The sequence below is a fragment of the Euleptes europaea genome, chromosome 12 (genome assembly GCF_029931775.1).
Source record: "Euleptes europaea isolate rEulEur1 chromosome 12, rEulEur1.hap1, whole genome shotgun sequence".
Taxonomy (NCBI): domain Eukaryota; kingdom Metazoa; phylum Chordata; class Lepidosauria; order Squamata; family Sphaerodactylidae; genus Euleptes; species Euleptes europaea.
Window position 1 is genome coordinate 40,111,551 of NC_079323.1, and position 22,857 is coordinate 40,134,407.

Consider the following 22,857-nt stretch of genomic DNA (forward strand, 5'->3'; position numbering starts at 1 on the left):
CCTTAAGTGGTAGAGAAAGTTGGCATATAAAAATCAACTTCTTCTCATCATTGCTCGATAAAGCAAGATAAAGAAATTTGGAACTGGAAATCTGGGGAGATGGGAAGAAATTCACAAACAATCTTCTCAATAACCATTGTGTAGTTGAATGCAGCCCCTTGCCCATACCACATGTATCAACAGCTCCTAAAATAGTCACTGCCATCAATTAGGCCCATTTCTTTTGGAATCTTCCTCTGAATAAAGCAAACCTTTTGTGCTATGCCCTAAATGCTATTTTGTGTAAAAGAGTGATAGTGTACAAGAAATCCAACTTAAGTACTATGGTGATAAGGGCTATAAAAAGCTGATAACCTGCACCAAGGATGCCCTGAAGACAAGCATAATCTTGCTATCAGCTATCTGGATTGCCTTTTGTTTACTGTACTGGCAAACCCTAGAAAATGAGTCACAAAACCTATCGGGAATACACAGATAATGCTTGAATATATTAATATGCATGAGGCACATAAAGGGTTTTTTTTGTTTGTTTTTTTGCACATGAAGCCACCTCTCCTGCAAACAGTGATAAGCTTTCATTATTTTGTAATTCTCCCCCTGGAACACCGGTTGTGATTGCTAAGGCTATTACTCCATTTCCCACCCTAAACACAGAAAGAAAGAAACCTTGAGTCTTACGCCAGGTGTCCTTTTGTTTAGACATGTTCTTTAGGCCAGATCATTCCAGCCCAGATCGCTATTATTTTTAGACAACATCTTTTCAAGTCAAAAAATGTGATCCATTGTCTCTCTATCCAGTGGTCATAGGATTATTGATGGCATTCATGCTAAGTTGATGGTTTAGAATGAAATGCATTCCTTTTCTTGTCTTTGTACTAATGTAATAAGCAACTCTGAGCAAATCAACCAAAATGGGGACTGCAGCCAATAAATCAGAAGGAGATTGAGACTGGAAAGGCAGCCATGAAGGCGTTAGAAAAGATTCTTAAGTGTAAAGATGTGTTGCTGGTGACCAAGATCAAGTTAATTCATGCCATAGTATTCCTCATTACTATTTATGGGTGTGAAAGTTGGACAATGAAGAAAGCTGACAGGAAGAAAGTTGGTCCCTTAGAAATGTGGTGTTGGAGGAAAGTTTTATGTATTTCATGGACAGTCAAAAAGACAAATCAGTGGCCTGATGGCATTAACACACACATACATAGAGAGGAGCATATGTCATACTCTGATGAATGGTGATATTGTATCTCAGCAGAACATGACATCTACTTTTGAAGATAATGCAGAAGATTCAGCTAGTAGAACACACTGCAACCCAGCTCCTGAAGAATACAAAGCCAGGACCAGACATACCTCAAGGACAGCCTAATTCCTTATGATCTGCCCAACAATTATGGTCATCTTTGGTGGCCCTGCTTTGGGGGGGGGGCACCTTCTGAGATTAGGTGGGTGGAAATCTGGGAGAGGGCCTTCTTGCTCATAGCACCAAAGCTCTGGAACTCTCTCCCCATGGAGATTGGTCTGTCCCCTTCTGTTGCCATCATCCGCTAGCGGGTGAAGGCTTTCATGTTTTGTTTGTCATTCCCTCAGTGATCCCTTCTTCCTAACCAATGTTTTATGCTTTGTGTGTATTTTAACTGTTGTATATGTTTTTATTTTTAACTCTTTCTAAAATTGTGTTAGTGAGGCATGATTGGGAAGGGGGCTTATTTTAATGGTTTTATAATGTAATTTTATCATGTGTGTTTTAAATTGTTAGCTACCTTGGTCACCCTTGTAGACATCTTGTAAATAAACAATAGGCAACCAGTCTGCAGTTGGTGGTGCAAGGTATGAGTAAGTTTGCGGGCTCTCTTCAGGGTGTTGGTTCTTATGTTTAAAGCATCTCATGGCTTACCCATGGCTGTTATCTTTCCCCCTCCAGTGAAGATGTGGGTCAGCTGCCTAGTCAGTGTTCTGTCCCTGTGTGAAATCAAATTGACTTCAGCACGAACCAGGGCTTTTTTAGACGTGACCCAATGTTTATGGAATGGCTTTCCAGATGAGATCTGCTGAAGCACCTATATGATGGCTTTCAGAAGGGACTGCAACTCTCTTTCGTTTAGAAATGATTCTGCACCTGAGGTCAGTTGTACAGGATCTTTCGCTTCTGTTTTTTTTTAATACTTGTTTATAACTTTTTATTGTTTTTATTAACAAGGAATGCTTATTTTAATCATGGCTAAAGCTGCCCTGAGTATAAGATAAGGAGGGAGAGAAACATTTTAATTATGTAAATAAAAATACCACAAGTGTGAATCCAATAAAAGTAGCTGAGGAAATAGCTTTATGTAAGCTGGTTCTAACAAAACACAGGACAGAAGGGAGTTCTATCATAACATAGGACAGATGTGAGTTGCACAGATGAGTCTCCCTTAGCAGGGCTTCATATTGAGAACCACCTCTGAGAAGTCTCTGGCCATGGTAGCTTCTTTTTGATTGGAAGGATACCCTAATTAGATCTTCCCTCTAAAAATCTTTTAAAAAAATTAGTTAGTGGGAAGAGTTTTCTTGTCAGCTAAAACAAATTCCAGAAGTTTCCAGCTAGTAGAACAGTTCCTTCCTAAAGTCAAATGATGAAAAGAGTAATCTTCAGTTCATTTTTTTTACTTCAAAAGGTTGAACAAATCAATGTTGTATACAGCAGCAATGTTTCTAGTAGACCTGTTGAATAATTTGTATGATGAGCCAGAGGATTGTACAGGGTAATGGAAATGATGCTCAGAGTCGATACTATAGAATGAATTAATACTAAACATAACACCAATGTTTTAAAAGGAAATATATTTGCTTATGTTTGAGATATAACATCTACACAAGATAGAAAGTCAAGAAGGTGATGATAAGGCATTGGTTTCCACAATCACTTTAACCCCCCAAAAGGTGCTTTGTTGTGGTGAGTTGGCACATGCAGACCGAATCTCTGTATAGAATGGCCCTGATTTTCTGAATATCTTGCTTGAGATGCCAGGAAGGATGGCAGGTGATTGGCTAAACTGATGAGATCATCATATGGAAGCACATGTGGAGGTGGAAGCTTAAAGCCCAGTCGTGGACACTGTAACATGCTCAACATGAGATTGTGAAGGCAACTTGGAAATGTCAACTGGGGCAATTAGCTGCCCCCCATCTTTGGTTTGGTTTTGCATATTGTGACCACATTCAACTGAGCTTACAGCATTATATATCAACAAACTTGGCAGGAAGTGCCTTGTTTTCCTCTGAAGTAAGAGTGATGGGGACAAGAAACAGCGCTTTTTCCAAAGTTGCACCTACTTTATGAGATCGCTTTCCCCAAAAAACTGAGGGAAATAGACTCTCTTTTAAGATTTAGACGGACTATCTTCTTTCAATTAGCTTTTAATTAATTATCTTGGAAAGAAGGCAGCTGAGGGGAGACATGATAGAGGTCTATAAAATTATGCATGGTTTGGAGAGAGTGGACAGGGAGACGTTTTTCTCCCTCTCCCATAATACTAGAACGTGGGGTCATCTGCTGAAGCTGGAGGGTGAGAGATTAAAAACAGATAAAAGGAAGCATTTTTTCACACAACGCATAGTTAAGTTGTGGAACTACCTGCCCCAGGATGTGGTGATGGCTGCCAACTCGGAAGGCTTTTTAGAGGGAAGTGGACATGTTCATGGAAGAGAGGGCTATCCATGGCTACTAGGCAAAATGGATACTAGTCATGATGCATACCTACTCTCTCCAGGATCAGAGGAGCATGCCTATTATCTTGGGTGCTGTGGAACAAAGGCAGGATGGTGCTGCTGCAGTCGTCTTGCTTGGGGTGAACAGTGTGAAGTTGTGAACAGACTGCTGGACTTGATGGGCCTTGGTCTGATCCAGCAGGGCCTTTCTTATGTTCTTATCTGGGTAGTGAGGGTTTTTTTATGGCAGGCTTCAGAAAAAAGTTTGATTAATGAGATGTTTTATGGGACCATTTTAAATTGTTGGAATTTGAATTATGAGAGGATATCATACATATAGAGTTTTTATTGGATGTTGTATTTATTGATGTATTTTAGCCAGCTTCAAGGCAGGATAGAAATCTCTTGATATTAAAGATTTTGTCCCATTTTTTAAAATGAAAAGCAGAAGTAGAAGGCTATAATTAGGAGTGGGAAAATAGTGGGATGTGGCCTGCTCATTACTTCCTCTATTTGCAATTGTTCTGCCCAGAATTGTACTCCAAGGTTCTTTGCAACCCTTGGTGGGAAAAGATGTGAGTACCTTGCATTTTTATTCATGTACCCAATTTGTGATACTACTGTTACTACTGTACAGCACTACTGAGTTTGGATAATCTGGTGTACTGATTTCTGATTGGTCAATCGACCGTATTAATTATCACAGTGGGTTGCAGAGCTTCCTCCTGTTGGCCAGAACCCAACATGCCCCTGTCCATTCAGAAGAGTTCTGCAGGTCAACCCTGTGCTGATGCAATGGTGGCAGAAAAATATTGTTTCTTTGCCGCCATTACCACCACAATGTGGGCTTTCAAATGAGCTCTAGCCCATGCCTGGTTGGATTTGTCCTAGGTGCTTTTTCACCATCGCCCCAGCTGTCTTCCCTGTCTTTTCATCATCCACAGCCATTCAGTAAACCAAGGGGCTCCCCGGGTCCCTTGACCCGAGAGAGGGTGCCTAGGTGCAATAGTGTTGATTGCCCAGGTCATTTCCTCATTCCAGAGGTCAACCAGGGCATTGACAAGAGCGCTGACCATATCAGCAGGGAAATCCCCTAGTGCAGGGGTCGGCAAACTCATTAGTCAAAAAAGCCAAATATCAACAGTACAACGATTGAGATTTCTTTTGAGAGCCAAATTTCTTAAACTTAAACTATATAGGTAGGTACACTGTTTATTAACTTAATAAACTTTAATTAAAGTTTTAAGTCTTAATTAAACTACAGGTACACTGAATAAAACTTGATATCATACTTAATAGTGATGAATAAAACTTGATATCATACTTAATAGTGATCTTATTTATTGATTAAAATTAAATTGTAAGTCTCTGCCATTTCCCCCTCCCCGTCTGGAGTCCTCGTCTGGAGGCCTGGTCTACCACCATAAAAGCCTATTGGTAGACCTGGCCTCTGGCTGAGTCCCATTGGGAGGCCAGGTCTAACCATTGGCTTTCTTGGCAGTAGACCTGGCCTCCGGAGGCCCATAGAAGCCAATTGGTAGACCTGGCCTCTGAAGGGGGACTTTTCCCCCCTCCTCGGAGTTCAGGTCTACCGCCAAGAAAGCCAGTGGGTAGACATGGCCTCTGAGGAGGGAAAAAAGTAAGTATCCATAAAATTAAATCATGACAATGACTGACAAACACTTAATGTGAACAATGTGAGCAAACTTTTCTCTAGATTCATAGACTCAGTAAACACATGAGAACATAAGAAAGGCCCTGCTGGATCAGACCAAGGCCCTTCAAGTCCAGCAGTCTGTTCCCACAGTGGCCAACCAGGTGCCTCCAGGAAGCCCACCAGCAAGACCAGTGCAGCATCATTGTCCTGCCTGCGTTCCATAGCACCTGATATAATAGGCCTGCTCCTCTGATCCTGGAGAGAATAGGCATGCATCATGACTAGTATCCATTTTGATTAGTAGCCATGGATAGCCCTCTCCTCCATGAACAGGTCCACTCCCCTCTTAAAGCCCTCCAAGTTGGCAGCCATTACCACCTCCTGGGGCAGGGAGTCCCACCATTTAACCACGCATTGTGTGAAGAAATACTTCTTTTTATCAGTTTTGAATCTCCCACCCTCCAGCTTCAGCAGACGACCCCGAGTTGTACCATTACGTGTGTCCCGGGTCGGGGGCCCCACCCCGCACCCCGGGGCTTTCCCACCACCCTTCACTTACCAGACAAGCTCCTGCTGGCTCCAAAGTGTGCCTCTTCCCTACAGGGACCCGCAGGCCCAGAAGATGACGGGGGAACGGAGTCGGCGCAGCAGAAGACAGGGCGCCGCGGCCCAGCGCCACTGCTGGGGATGCGCCGCCAAAGGAAGCCCACCCCGCCCAACAGCTGATAGGCGGGTGGGGCGGGCCAGGAACCGCCGAGCCACCTGCCCAGCAATCACGCGGCTAGAGGGGAGGGGAGGCTTTAGCCTCCCAACCATTGAGGGCAAGGGAAAGGGGGACCCGGCCATTCTCCATGGTGGGGGGGGGGAGAGACAGCTCGCCCACTCGCCTGCCCTCTCTCGCTCGCTCTCTCAGGCGCTCCGGCTCCACAGCCCGGCTGCCGGCGCGAGCGGGTGTGAGAGCAGGGGCTCCAAACCAAGTTTGGAGAGCCGCACTCAACGGGCCAAAGAGCCGCATGCGGCTCGCGAGCCGCGGTTTGCCAACCCCTGCCCTAGTGCCATCTGAAAACCTATTGGATCCATCAGGCTATGGGAGCAGATCTTCTTAATCGATCCTCCACCCCTGGTCCTTGTAATATGTGAGACTATGGACAGTGATATCAAACAGTGTTGTGCTGCAGTTGCCCTTTGTTCATGACTGTACCGGAGATCTCGGGTCTTCATTGTATGAATCCCTTGACAAATGTTAAGTCCAAAGAGTAGATCTAGCTTTAAATATATTTCTTTAATTTTTATAATCTGCAAAAAGGCCAAGGCAAGTACTATTTTTATCTTATTTTCCCAGCGCTTGAGAACCAAAGGTCAGCATTTTCAACTTCATCCACAGGGGCTGTTGCTTTGTAAAGTGATTCTTAGCAGATTCTGTTGTAAATATTGCCAGTTCAACCTTGAATTAAATGCTTCCTGTTTGGGTTTCCACAGCAGAAATTCAGCTCATTAGCAGCCAAGGTGCAGACACCATGTCAGAGGAAACACGTTTTCATTCTTTTTAATTACAGGTGGAAGACTGGCTTACATATACAGAATTCCAAGTTTCCAGCTGGCTAATGAATGTAAACTAGCAGAAAATCAGCTACATCCTGAAAGAACAGGAGAGAAACAAATAGAATTCACTAGCTGCACCTTCTCTCAGACTTAATAGAGCAATTCTACCATGCAGAGTTACTCCAATTTAAGTTCATTGATTTCAGTGGGCTTAGACTGGAGCAACTCTGCATTGGATTGCACAGTAAATCAGGGTCAAACTGCATGAGAAGGAGATCACTGATCTTCTGGCATCTTTTAAATTTTAGGCATGAATTGCTACAATTCAGATCAGCAAACAACGCAGTGGTGGGATTAAATCTTTCCCCTCCCCATGCAACTGTGATCCAAATCAGGGTCCCATACACCTGAAATTTAGTTTTTAAAAGGTGCTAGGAGAATCATTGTCTCCATGTAATCTCTTTTGACCTTCAGACTTTGCAGTATGTCATTCTACTCAGGTTTCCCTAGCAAGGGTTGTTTCTCTTGCAAGTGGACTACAGTTGCAAAAACAATAACATGTGCAAGCCAATGCCCAGTGAATTTTATGCAGGGCTGTAAGGAGTATGGTGGGAATATGGAATGGTAGGAAGTTTGTGTACATTTCATTGAAATGAATGAAATTTGTGCTACAGTAAGATGTTGAGATTGTGGCAATGTCCTTCATGCTCTGTCATTCCTGTGTCACACATTTTGTAAGTTTTGAAACCAGTTATGTGCATTCGGGGCTAAGAAGGAACTAGTTTAGCCATTCCCACACAGTGGTGCAAGCACTGTTCCGATGGTTGCCAACCTCTGGGTACTAGCTGAAGATCTCCTGCTATTACAACTGATCTCCAGCTGACAGCAATGAGTACTATTATGTATGCGTGGGCAATGCACGAGACTGGAGATGGAGTTCCAACACAACTACTTTATTAACAACTAGAAGTGATTTCAACTGCAACTGTGGAACTCTAACTCAAACCTCACAACACCCTGGTTTATATGCTCACCCAACCACCCGGAGCCATGCCCCCAAGTCCGCAATTGGCAGGTTGCAAGTCCATTGTCCAATGGGAGCTCAGGAGCAAGCCAAGTCTGTGATTGGCCGGCTATAGACCACTGTCCAATAGGCACACACAGGCGAGGAGCCTGGAGCAGACTTCAAGCTCAACATGAGCCTTACTCTCTGCTACATACATAATAAGTTCCCCTGGAGAAAATGGCCGCTTTGGCAATTGGACTCTATGGCATTGAAGTCCCTCCCCTCCCCAAATCCCCAAACCCCACCCTCCTCAGGCTCCGCCTCCAAATCCTCCCATTGGTGGCAAAGAGGGATCTGGCAACCCTATCCTAAAGTATTATGTGGATGAAAACAAGGATTGTATGCTACCTGTAATGTGCTCTGTACTTGTTCTGAATCTGAAATCTCCTCTCTCATAAGAAATGAAGATCACTTTAAAAGGCCCCCCTTCCCCCACCACTTACTTCACTCCTCCCCTTCTGCAAACTCACAACTTTATGAAACAGATAGACAAAATCATTGACAGGTTCTCACCCATCAAGGTTAATTTCGAAGTTGTGTGTATATGTTTACAGCCTCTTAAGGGAGCCTCTAGCTGCTTTGCATGCACCTTACTTATCTCCGGAGCTGAAGAAACACTGCTTAAAAGGATTAATTTGGCAGGCACTCCAGAGACTTTGCAAGGTAAACAACTGTTTCTTTTTTGTCAATATGGCAATTAAGAATTGTAAGATTATAGAAAAGGGAGTAAATGCATCTTTGGCTCCTACAGTAGACTGATGGCTTAGTGATACGCTGAATATTTGATTCAGTGCTTTAATGGATCCGGAGAATTGAGTCGAGGTCAGAAAACAAAATATATAAATAAACAAAGAGACAAACTCACAGCTGGAAACACTGGCTGGGGAATTATAGTGTTTCTTGTGCTGTTCCTAAGACTAAAGCACACTGCCCTCCATTTGCTTTGGAATTAGTCTAAATGGACTTGAGATAGGCTTATTCCTAGCATTGCCAGCTCTGGGCTGGGAAATACCTGGAGATTTTGGAGGTGGAGACTGAGGAGAGCAGGGTTTGGAGAGGGGAGGGACTTCAATGTCATAGAGTCCAATTGCCAAAGGGGCCATTTTCTCCAGGGGAACTGATCTCTGTTGCTTGGAGATCAGTTGTAATAGCAGGAGGTCTCCAGCCACCACCTGGAGGTTTCTTCAAATAACAAGAATCTATGCTGAAATAGTGAAACTGGAGAGAACAACAGCACAGGGGCTCAAATAATTTTTTTAAGTAAACTAAGCATTATAATAAATGCCCATAAATGGGAAGAGAAGGAAAATATTATCCCAAAGAAACACTATTCAAAATAACTCAAAATATTGGTGTATTAAAGTCATACCACAATAAGTACATTAACACACTAAATGCATTGACTCGTGCCACGCAGGGCTTAAGGCAAAGACAATTGCCAATAGAGGCTACAATACTCCGCTCCACTGGGCGGATATAATGTATCAGGAGCCGAACCTCACTCCACCCAAGCCACACAGGTCTTAAAGCAAAATATGTCACAAGATATAAACAAAATGAAAAAATGAAAATGCCGCAAAGGGCTACAAACAACCGCTCAAGCAGGCGGCAATTCCCCAGGCTCCACCTCCAAGTTGCTAGGAATTTCCCAACCCTGAGTTGGAAACCCTGTTGTGTTGACGGACAACTGAACATTCCTATTATGCCAGACTGGAGATAGCTGGCTCTGGAAGATCTCATAGCTCAGATAGAATTCATCCATGCCACTTGAAAGTGCCATTCAGTCCCTTTCCTGTTGTTAGTGTGTGCTTGTAAAAAACACACACACATAAAGCCAGGGATGCTCAAAAGTTGACTTACTGAGGATTGCACTGTTGCAACCTAACATGAGCAAAGAAGTAAATAAAGAATTAGTTATCTATCCAAAGAATTTATAATCTTATTATAGCAGGGAAGGAAATGGTAAATATAGCCTCTGTGTCTCTAAGCTATTACTTGTATGTTGGACTTCCTCTTGTTTTGATTTGACCAGTTTGTTGAGTTAAAGTTGTGCAAACTAGCAATATTCCAGAAAATCCGTGCAATAAAATTGTCTTAACATGCCTTCTAAAATCAGTAAGGAGGATGACAGGCACTCCCCCCAGAAAAGGAGTTCTGTAACTGAAACACCATATATGAGAATGCTGTAGCATCTTGTTGTAATTCTATACTTCAGGTGATGGGGCACTAGCAAAAGAGCTTGGCTGATTTTATATACATGGGAAGGGATATATGAGACTAGGTGTCCTTTCAGATAGAAAGGAGTGAGACTTGTAAGGCTCAAAATAGGTTTTTTAAAAATTCAATATTTTTGTCTTGCTTTTTCTCTTAAACTTGGAAATTGGAATTGGAGCTTACAAAACAAAAGATACATCAAAATGCAATTTAAACAAGAACATGCATCCTACCTTGGCCCCAATGCAGTCTCAAGGCAAGTGTGTTGGTGCTAGTTCCACCAGTATGGTTTTCAAAGAACCACAGGTTGTGAGACACAGGCTAAGATCTAAGGGGGAAAGGGCTTCAGGCCAAGCCAAGCTTCAAATCCCCACAAAAGGGCTCATCCCAGGTTTTATTTTGCTGGCTCATACATTCACAGTTCCTATCCCTCTTTACGCTTCTGGCTTCAAAGTTCCTCAGATTTAGCCTGGAAAATGACTGAAAACCACTGAAGATCTTTTAAAATTTGTATTATATCCCCCCCAGATTGTTCTAGCTACAGTTTTGGTCTCTATATACTAGACCAGGGCTTCTTAAACTTTTTCCACTTGCAACCCCTTTTTGCCAGAAAAATGAGAATTCTCCCAGCATAGAAAGCCATAGGGAGGTTTTTTCCCACGGAGGTAGAGGTCCCAAACTTTCAGGGTGGCTTGAGGGGAAGAACTCTCCTTGCAAGAACCCCTGAGTTTGGTGAGGATTGGGTCAAGGGGGGGCTGGAAGGGGGCAAGCTCCCTTCTCCATAAAAACCAATGTAAAACCTTTTGCATCAGTTTTAATGGAGGAGGGAGCTTGCCCCCTTCCAGACACCATAATTCCGGACCCCCTGACCCAATCCTCACCAAACTCAGGGGTTCTTGCAAGGAGGGTCCCCCCAAGCTACCCTGAAAGTTTGGGACCCCCACCTCCAAAAATGCCCCCCAGAGGCATGGGGGGTGTCAACACCATAGCTTAAGTTAGACCATTTTCTTCTACCCTACCTAATAACTAGTGCACCCTTACAAAAAGTTAACCACCAACATCACAAACAAGGCAGCTACCTAGAAGCAGATCCACAACATGCACAAACACATTATCACTGACAACTGTAGACCATTTACAAAAACCCTTAACACAACCAGCTACAAAAAACTACAAAAAAACCTTACCCTAACCCAAATCCCACACAGAGGCAATCCAATTGCAAGCCCCCCCCCCCCGCTGCAGAACAGGAAAATCCCCCCCAAAAAAACCAGAACAGTGAACGCAAACACAGGCCTGGCTGAGAGACAAACCTCACTCCAGGTACAGTTGGCAACTGACTAAAACAGCAGAAATCTCAGTCCCAGACCCCCATCTCCCACACAGAGGCAATCAAATTGCAAGGCCACCCCCTGCAGAACAGGAAAATTCCCCCCCTTGGCTTTCCCCCTGCAGAATCTGCTCCCCCCCCACACACACACACATAGGAAAAAAGTTTTAGAAAAAGCCTTAAAATGGGTCATACTTTGTGGATGTCTTCTCTTCCAGCAGGCAGGAGCAGGCAGTCAGGTCAGGGTGGGAGATAGTGATCCAGCAGTCAAATTCCAGCCAGGAGCAGCGGGCAGCAGGTCACCTCAGGCCTCAGGAGCCCAAGGTTCAGCACAGCAGCAGCAGCAAATGCCAGCAATGGAAGGAGCAGAGTCGGACTCGCAGCCAGGCGTATTTAATCTGTTCTCTCTTCTCCTCGCCAATTCAGAGAAGAGGTTCAAATGCGAGAATCCCTTCTCTGATTGGCAGAAGAAGACCCAGTTTGGCCATCTATTGGCCACTGCTTGCTTGGTTTGGTTGTCTCTCCTGGGAGAGCTCTTTGTAAGGCGAGAAAAGGCAGTTTCGGAGGACGCCGAACTTGCTGAATTTGTTCAGCGGTCCCCTGAACTTGCTGATTTCGGCACCGTGGTTTCCCACCTTTTTTCAGTTCAGCTCCATCCGAGCTGGAAAACGCTGAACCAGGGGAAATTCAGCCAATTTCCAGTTCGGATGGAACCGAACCTATAGCCCTACATGGTCATTAATTGAGGTGTAGAATACATATCTGGTGGAAAAGTAACCCAACCTTAAATTACCACATGATAATGAAGTACAGAAGATTGGTCAGAGAGAATTCCGAAGATGTAACCCTACTTTTAGGGGACGAGCCAACCTAGAGTAGTCCATTCATTCAATTTCTTAACTAAGCACTGTCTACTGTTCTCACTTTGCCTTATCTAAATTGAGCTTCTGTTTAGTGGATCCCATCCCACCTATTGATTGCAGGTTTTGGAATCTGGCCACCTGTATGGAAACTGAAAGGAAAGAAATACATTACTAGGTGTCATCATACCAACAGCGCTGAGCTTTAGATTCTCAGAGCTTCTTTCAGATCCCTGCCTCAAAAACAACCAGAAACCAGGCTGAAATGGAACCATGAAATCAGTCATATTCAAAAGAACTTGAAGCTGCCTAGCAACCACCCACTGTATCACCTTTTCCAAAATAGGCATATTTGAGGCTGCTATAATGAGAATGTCTTCAAGAGAGGCTTCCTTCCGGTAACCAAGACCACCCCTATCCTTAATTTATGATCAACATTTTCTCCCAGTTAGCTAGAATTATCCAGGATGGGCAAGGATCCAAAGCCCATGGTTGACTGTATGCATCCCATCAACAGTAATTATAGTAAGCCAAGGATGAATCAATTTTGTCAATAAAGGGGGATCCAAGTTAAAGTATAGATTTTTATCCTCAAATAGTTCAGTGAACAAGTCTTGGATGGTTACCAAGCACTCAATATTATCAGATGGATAGCAATGACTAAGAAAGCTACAAACTACCTACCAAACTCCACTGGAAGGCACTCAGTAATTTTGGTGTTAAGAAAGCAAGTGCTCTTTGTCATTTTCATTACCACAGAGTAGGTTATAATTGGGTCCCTAAAATGTGTTAGGTCAGATTTGGCTTGGGTTTTTCTCCACATATGCTTTGTCATCCTAACTCCCTTGTTACTTGCTGTTCTCCTCTATAGCAAGAAGAAGAATAAGGCAAGCAGGACAAACCATGCTGATCAGCTGGGCCAGCATTTTATTCAAAAGTTCTATGCTAGTAGGGTCACCAATGGTATTTGCTTACAAGAATGTCTCTGGTGGTCCCTTCCAACTCTATGATTCTATGAAAGAAATGTGATGCTGGTTCCAGCATATATGAGACATTTCAACAGGATTTGAAGAGTTTTCTTCGCCAATAAAGTATCTTTTTGAAAATTCCCTGATAAGGGAAGACAGACATTAAAATGTTAAAGCCTAGCAACAATAACTCCTGTCCTCATGGGATGTTTTTTTCTCATCCCATTCTGCCTGTCTGGTCAATTTTTTGGTGCTTTAAAATTAGATTTTTCCTCCCAGCATAGAACTACGCACAGTTGGCAATCAGGAGGATTCATGGATCATGCACAAAATATTCTCCCTCAATTATCTCATATGTTCTCTGTGCTTTAACTGGTGTAGAAACAACTGCATCAGTGCTCTGAAATAATAATCCTTCATGGTACAGGAGCAGAATGTGAAAGGAAAAAATATAGAAGTATTTAAGAAACAATGGCAAAAAAACATTTATATATTGGGCAAAAACAGCAAAGGTAGATTTTACAAAAATGATGAAAGGGTTGTAAGCAAAATAAATAAGTATAGGGTAAGATAAAGTATAAATCTAAAAGATTAATCAACGGGAGTCGCTCACAGGTGAAGGGGGGTGATGGGGGATAGAGGGGTATAAAGCAGAGGTAATGGGTAAGCCGAGCATTATTTTTCTTTTACTACATAATATTGTATACTATTTTTCTTTTTTTGCTGTAATATTGAAATAATGTAATCCATCCACTATGAAAATAATAAATAACAATAATAATAAAAAAGGAGCAGAATGTGACAGCACTCCATGTTCACCAACAGTGGAGTTTATCAAAACTCAGAAGCCATATTTTCTACCTCTGGTGTTTTCTGCCTTTCCTGTTGGGAAACCATGGCAAGAATCACTAACGTTGTGTGTGAAAATGCAGAAACTCATTACAACTTCAGCCCTTCAAGGCAGAGACAGAAATCAAACTGTGAAACTGTGGTTCCCAAAGTGTGGTAGGCAGGCTATATGTTATACCATTGTTTTCCAGGAGCCTAGCCACAGCACAAGAAATCAATGCAACATCCCTTAGGTTAGCTGTGTTTACTTTGCAATGTATACTCAAGGAGAATATACTCTCTGAAGAAAATGCCTAATAAAAAATAGTTTTTGAGCAAAGTTCAGTTTTCTTGACATGGTGGCAACCTTTACTTTTATGAACCCTTAATGCACTAAGATTTATTTAAATATCAGCAAAGTGCATTAAAAAAGTGAAAGCAGCAGCTCAAGCTAATGCTTAAGGCATTCTAAAAAAATCAATCCCTTTCACTTTGTTTCCTATGGCCCAGTCATATTCCACAAAAAGATGTAATGGTTCACCCTCATTCCTTAAAACAAAAACAAAACAAAAACCCCAAACAAAACAAAACAACAGAAAATAGCCAGAGCCTTGAATTCTCATACTAGTTTCTAAATTCTCAGATACATAATAAATTCAGATAATAGAAGGACTGTTGGGAACTGGTATAGGGCCATGACTAGCAGTGCCATCCTAAGCAAAATCCTACTGAAGTGTACTCAATACGTCTTACTCCCAGGAAGATGTCATTTGAGTTAAGAGAGGGGGTTATGTGTTTTTAAGCTCACACTCTTGCAGTGCAAAGTTACTCCAAGGGGCAGAAACTGGAATAATTCTACATTGGACTGCATTGTTACTGTGAAATCCTATATGGAATTACTCCCATCTAGACCCGTTGGACTAACTTTGCACAGGTGTGCACTGTAACAGTGTGAGGCAAAAATACACCTTAACTCAAATTTTATCTCAGTCATGATCTCAGAAGCTGGTGGCCTTAGGCAACACACTAATCTCTCAGGTATCACCACCAAGGCACCGTTTGTTCACAAGGTCAAGCCTAGTTTATTCTTAGGCTCACATGGTCTCTTCTACATCCCTACCTTCGTTGTCCATAGAGCCAGACTGAAGAATTTCTGGTTTAGGAAATCTTCAAATGAAGTTCAATGATTGAGCCAGAACACGTTATAGTTCAATTTAAAATTCCATAAATTATGAAGTCTTCAGGAAAGAGGCGAGGTGCTCAGAAGCTCAAGAATAAGCAAAGGTTGGTTTTCACAACATGCCACTGGATTGTTTGTGATGTCAGGGTAGTGAAATCCCAATATCTGAAATATGGGTGTGAAAATACCATCCAGCCTTACAAGGCTGCCAAGATTGCCATGATAATGTATGCAAAGCTCTTTGCATGCTTGAAATGTGCTATAGTGTTATTAATTTAAATATAAAAGACTGTTGGGGGGCCTGTACGAAGACTCTTCCTAGAGAAGTTTCTATAAGTGCTGAGTGGCAATTTGCATGGTAAAATGGCAAAGTCTGGACCTTTTTGGAATTGGGGATTCAAAGGAGGATTTATTTACATGTGGAGGAAATGTTTCAATCCAGACAAATTTTGTAAAATGACTGGAAGGCTGATGAAGAGCATAACCAGACAGAATTTACTTTTGTTTCCACAGTTAAGCTAAGGATGTATAATGGAGAAATGGTAGCTAAGAAGAAATTAAACACATTTTTAAAATGACATATTAGCAAGGAAGGCTTCAGAAGATATTTGAAAGCCACTTGTAAAAAAGCTAGCAAAATGGGGACATTGTAATTGTAATCACTCTTACGCCATATAAGAGTGGCAAAGAGTGGCTAAAATGACAAGCTTTTCTTAACTACATAAAGAGAAAACTCTGGTCATATACAAGGGAATCTGTCTCTCATTCCATTTTGTTCCTTTTTTTTGTTTCCATTTTTAAAAAAAAATCAGTAAAATGGGCTGCATAGAAAGCGATTATTCAGTGCTAAAGAAGAAAAGAGTTTTGAATGTAAACAAAACAAAGACGATTCACTGTGGTGATTTTAACATGGCCCCTATTTTAAAAAAAAATTACATTTCATTGACAAACTTTGAGGTTGGATTTCCATATAAATATATACAAGATGGTAGTAAATGCCTTATCTTAGACTTGCTAAAAGCTTATGATCTCTCCTTTGGTGAGAATTCAAAGCTAAAATTTGTCTTTGGAGGGAACAAGACAGAGCTCAGGTGACCAATAGAGAATACATGAAGGTCAAAATGCCAACTTTTTATTAATATGGAGGGAACCTTCATGCCTAAAGAGCGTCTGGAAAATACACAAGTTACATAGTGGTCCTGAATGTGATGGAAATCATCCACTGGAGTGGAAATTATTGTAAATCTTTGTCTATGTGGCAGATTTACATCAACTGACTTCCATAAAATCCACTGCTAATGGCACAACACCTATTAAGCTGAGATATTTCTAGGTACAGTATTTCATGGTGTTTTACTATACAGTTTACATTATTCTTGGCATTTCACTGCTCATATTATGAGGTACTTGAGAGTGGAAAATATAGTAACTTGTTCTCACTTTTCAAGGACAAGCTTTTATTTCTTCCCTAAGAAACCTTTCAGGAAATGATCCCTAAATATGTACACCAAATGCTGTATACCACCATGGGCAGAGATTTATGAAGCATCTGCTTTTTGTTTCTTTGAAGAGGAAGAGGTAAGTAAGTTGCAATATTCCTCAGTTCAGCCCAAATAAAACACTTTGGGAAGATTAACTGTTGTAGAATTTATATAGCGAATACATGATGGACACTGTTATAAATCTTGTTTTAGTAATCAAGGGAGGTTAGGGGACAACATTGTCTTAGAATACTGTTTAGATGGCATGAAGTAGGAGTTACTGGCCATTTTAGGATCAAATATGACACATTTAAGGGAGTCCAAAGGGTTCAGAATGTTCTCTGAACTCTAAGCAAGCCTAACATTTGGCTATTTGTTGAAAAATACAGCTGGTTTTGTTTAACTAAGGTTTATCTATAGTACATTGGCTTATTTCCCAGTTTGGGGAAGAATGAGGGTTAACACAGGGTTGCCAACCTCCAGGTGGTGGCTGAACATCTCCTGCTATTACAACTAATCTCCAGCCAATAGAGATAAGTTCACCTGGAGAAAATGGCCACATTGGCAATTGGACTCTATGACATTGAAGTCCCTCCCCTCCCCAAACCCCGCCCTCCTCAAGCTCTGTCCCAAAAACCTCCCGCCAGTGGCGAAGAGGGACCTGACAACCCTAAGTTAACAAGATGAAACTTAATCCTGACAAAATAGTGATGCTACTGGTGGGAGGAAGGATTGACACAGGAATTGAGGTGCCTCCTGTTGTGGATGTGGTAGCGCTCACACTAAAGGAGCAGGCCCATACCTTGGGGTTGCTACTGGATCCAGGGCTTCTGTAGGATAAACAGGAGGTGGCTATGGACAGGGGCTCCTTTTATAGGGTTGTCATGTGCCTGCTAGGGCAGCAGATCTCCCGTTCCCAGTGGGTGTTGCTCCCTGACACTCAAGCAGCTGGTGGGAGGGGGGGGAAGCTGTCAGTGATGGCACAATGACTCTTCTAGAAAAACCTGGAAGTGACATCATGCTTTTCTAAACATCACCAGATTCCTAGAGAATCATCGCCAGTCTAGCAGGAGACTGGGGGGAGAGGGACAGGGGGAGGGGCAGCCATTGACAACAGTGTGATGTCACTTTTGAAAAAAACCTGAAAGTAATGTCACACCTCTCTATGTATCAATGGTTTTACCACAGAGCTTTCAGTGATTTCTCAAGAGGACTGATGTCACTTCTGGGAAAAACTCAGAAGGTCTCTCAAGGAAGTGCAGAAAACTCTATAGTTTTACTGTAGAGTTCCTGGCAATTCCTAGAGAGGCATGACAGAAGTCATGTCCCACCTTCACTGATGGCCACCCTCCATGTCCCCATCCCCCAGTCTCCCGCTATTTTTCACCAGCTGGTGAGTCAACTGTGGCCTTTCCTGGGCAAAAAAGTTCTTGCCGTTGTGAACACATGAACACATGAAGCTGCCTTATACTGAATCAGACCCTTGGTCCATCAAAGTCAGTATTGTCTACTCAGACCGGCAGCAGCTCTCCAGGGTCTCAGGCTGAGGTCTTTCACATCACCTACTTGCCTGGTTCCTTTAACTGGAGATGCCGGGGATTGAACGTGGGACCTTCTGCATGCCAAGCAGATGCTCTACCGCTGAGCCACAGCCCCTCCCCAAGGAGGCGCATACCCGGTTGATATCTGTATGTATCAGGCTACTGTAATATGCTTTATGGGGGACTGCCCTTGAAGAGTCTTCAGAGGATACTATTGGTACAGAGTGCTTCAGCCAGAGAGCTGACAGGGTGGATCATAGAGACCATAACACTCCAGTTTTGTTCCATCTACACTGGCTCCCAATATGCTTCCAGGCTGAATTCAGTGTGCTGGCATTTACCTTTATATCCTGATATAGCTGGAGACCCACGTACCTTAAGGACCTTCTTCTCCCATATGAGTCACTTTGGGCCAACCACTTTGGTCACCTTTGGAGACCCTGCTTTGGGTGCCTCCACCAGCTTGGTGTAGACAGGTGTCAATCTGATGGACTTCTCAGCTGAGGCACCAAAATTAAGGAATTCTTTCCCCAGAGAGATCCGTCTGTTTTTCTCTATCATTGGGAGAAGAATTTTCTGATTTGTTTGGCATTCCCTCAGTAACCCTCATCGACCCTCCGTCCCATTTATGTGTACAAGTTTTGTTTAACTGTGTGTGTATATATATGAATGCCTTTTAAAGTGCGTGTGTATGCCTTTTAAATTTTGTTTTAATGTTCTACACTGGGCATTCCCCTCTATATATGGAACCCAGGGCTAAATTTCTTGCCAGGTTGGTTTCTGGCCTAAACACTTGTCCTAGTGCTGAGAAACTAGTATTTTTGTTAAAAGATACCAATGGGTTTGTTTCTTATAGGACTGCCCTGTAGCAACAAAGAAAATAAAGTCCAATATGGTTGCTAAGGGAGCTGATCCTTCAAGTTGATTTTAATGGTCGCTAGGTCCCATTGGCCGGTTGGGACACCACCACAATTTTTAGTTATTATTTTGTTGCTGTGGTTGTTTTTGTATGCATCGATTTAGCATAGTTTTATTATGTACATTTATTATTAATCCAGAATTTTATTAACCTAGTATTTCCTTTTATTATATATCTGTGGTATCCTTGACATGTTTGTAATGGCCTATGGCTAAATGTAAATGAAACCATTCACTTCACTTCACCTTGGGCATTCAGAACTGGGTGGAAAGGTGGCATTGAAATTTTAAATAATAAATACTATTTCTTTTCATTAGTTTATATTCTGGAAGAAATTAAGGCAGGACTATGCTCTAGTGCAAGATGGTGCACATTTTTATATAACACGTCCTGCAAGTGAGAGGTACTATTACATTTCTCCCTTGGTGGAAACATCTAAGACATTCTCATTTGTTTGAAAATCGTTGTGGGGATTATAGTGTTGACAAGCTTTGCATTGCTTTTGCTGCATTATGGTCTGAAACCACACAATCTGCAGTAGCGCTTGAAGGTCACTGGACGAGCGGCCACAAAAGCATCATTGCACATGTGGCAAGGGAGTAGAGGAGGCGTTCGACACTACCTTGTCAGATACAACCTCTAGAAGAAGGACTTTTTCAGGCCCCTCCTGCATAGTTTTTCTTGCCTTACTGAGCTGCAAAAATCAATAGAACTGTTGTATGGAAACAACTTCAGTCCTCTACACATGATACTGCGCACACTGTTTCCCTGTCACAGGAAACGATCCTATGTACATGTCATATGCAGAAGGCTTCAGTTATCAAACTATGAGGAACAGGACCTCACATTTCTAAAGCAGCTAGGCAGATGAGAACTGAGGCATTTAAAGTGCGGCAGGAAGCAAGGTATTGATTTAATCTAAGTTTGGTCAATTAATATCATTTAACCACTTAATATGTACTTTTATCCTTTTCTGGTGGGTGTTCTCTGCAAACTTCCCTTGGTTTACTAAACACACGGATCACCTAAAGCTTTAGTTGATTAATTGATGAGGGCAAATTGTAACAGATCGCTGTGGATATCAAAGACAGACAAGTTTATTTTTTGGATGCTATTTTGGGCCCAATTTCTTAAAATAAGAAGAATGAAAAAGAAACTGTTGACAATGGCCTCTCCTTCCGATAACATGACAGCTTTTGTTTATGAAACTGTGTGAAAGCACATTATTTCCCCATGATCTATCAAGAAGAGACTAAGGGATTTTCTGCACTAAGTTGTTGCTCCAGCTTGGCTTCGTAACTGTATCCCCCACACCCCAGTATCTTTTGCTGGTCTCGATTTCCCAGTTTTTCTTTGAGTTTTCCTATGTTTGGTTGAAGGACTTTTGCAGTGGTCTGAAAACAACAACAGAGGGAACACTTTAAAAAGGGCAGTTGGAAAGTATGACAGAAATCCTAAAACTTGCTAAGGCTCAAGAGTGCCCCCTAGAGTGTCTGGGATCTTGGACCCCTAGAGTCCCTTAAAATGAGCTATTCACTTCCATCCCATATTAGACCATCCTTGCAGACTTGACCCCTTTTGGACAAAAGATGATCCAGTTTAAAACAGACCATCAATTTGTCATGGACCTTCAGAGCCATTGCCAGGAGGCTGATGGAGGTGGGACTATATTGTATATGGCTGTGATTGGTAAAAATAGCCTTTGAAATGAGAAATGGGGATTTGCATGGAGAAATCCGCTTGCAATTTTTAGAAAGGAGGCTGGCTCCAACTCCATTTAGCATAAATATCTGGACATTTGGGATTTCCCCTTGTCTTCAGTTGTCAGTCTTCAGTGGAAACTGGATTCACAGAAAGTTGTGTAGGAGTTAAGGACTCCTTCGACTTGTTACCACAAGGAACTCTGCACATGCTCTCAGGAGCCAGCTACAGTATAGGTAATGTGTTTAGCTTAGTTAGTTCAATGGTATTTGCTTTTCATTTGAATATCTCTGTGTTGTCATTGCTGTGTGCTTTTCCCCACTTACGTTTGCCACCATTAGTACTTGTAACAGTTCCTGTGGGAAGACTTTAAGCATGTGTGGCACTTGTGGAGACAGCAATTATTATTATTATTATTATTATTATTATTATTATTATTATTATTATTATTATTATTATTATTATTATTATTAGATCTGAAGTTCTTAAAACCACTGCCTCTTTAGAAAACTGTTCATGAACAATCCAAATATTTTAGTCACTTTTGATAGATAATGTCTTTGCTACAAGCTTTTAGGACATGGAGGCATTAACTTTACCTTGTATGTTGCTAGAGGCTTGAAGTGAAGACATTATCTACCTGAAACCTTTGCGGTGTATAACTCAGTTTGCATTTAAACTGAGATGTTATTGTTCCATCTGTTCTTAAGTTTCCTTTGCCTGAAAAAGTCACTTTCAAAGTAAGTCATCAAAGCAGAGCCCTGAAAATACTTCTATCTAGTTCTTTGGGAACATTGATTAGTATGTTTTCTGTGCATTGCCTATAGAAATTTGTATTTGTGGGCTCCATCTTTTTTAAAAATCCAGCTTGCCTTTTTATTCCATTGAAAATATGAGGAGAAGGTGCCATTTATGGAGCATGGACGCATCCCCTCCTCTAGAGAGCCAGCATGGTGTAGTGGTTAAGAGTGGTGGGCTCTAATCTGGGGAACCGGGTTTGATTCCCCACTCCTCCACATGAGTGGCAGACTATAATCTGGTGAACCGAGTTGGTTTCCCCACTCCTACACATGAAGCCTGCTGGATGACCTTGGACTACTCACAGTTCTGCAGGAACTCTCTTAGCCCTACCTCACAAGGTGCCTTTGGGGGGAGGGAAGGGAAGATGATTGTAAGCTGCTTTGAGACTCCTAACGGTAGAGAAAAGCTGGGTATTAAAACCAATTCCTCTTCTTCTTCAAGCATGTATCAGACTGCATGTGATTCTTTAGAGGCATCTACATTTGCAGCTAATTCACAGGTTCTATAAAGGTCAAAAAGAAGAAGCTGCTGCAAACAGTTGTACTGGCCCAGGCAAATACAGAATAAGAAACAGAATCCATGTAATACATTTTGCTAAGCCCAAGCAAAATGACACAAAGCATTGTGCAAACTTTTGAGTTCATCAGAATTCTTCTTTGGGCTGGATTTTACAAACATTTTAAGAAGTGTAAGAGAACAAAAGCAGATTTTCCAGGTCAAGATCAAGATCTTAAGACTCTGTCTTGCCAGCCTTTGGCATTAGATGCTGTAAAGCTCACAGGTCTTTGAAAGTCAAACCAGAAAAGATGCTGGAAGAGCCACTGATGGATCTTTCAAGAGGTTTTCAATGGAAACAGCAGCCGTGGGGCAGTGAAAAGAGCGGGTGTAACCATTCCATCTGATCTGGTCAACCCCGCTAGGGTTACTAACCCTCGAAGCGAAAAAAGACAAGAAAAAAGATTGCCTGTCTTTTTATTCTGCTAGAACCAATAGCAATTTGGGTGAGCGATTGGCAGGTATATATTTAGATTGTGGGAAAGTAATAGTCTACTCTTTTCTCTTATACTGTAGTCTTGAAC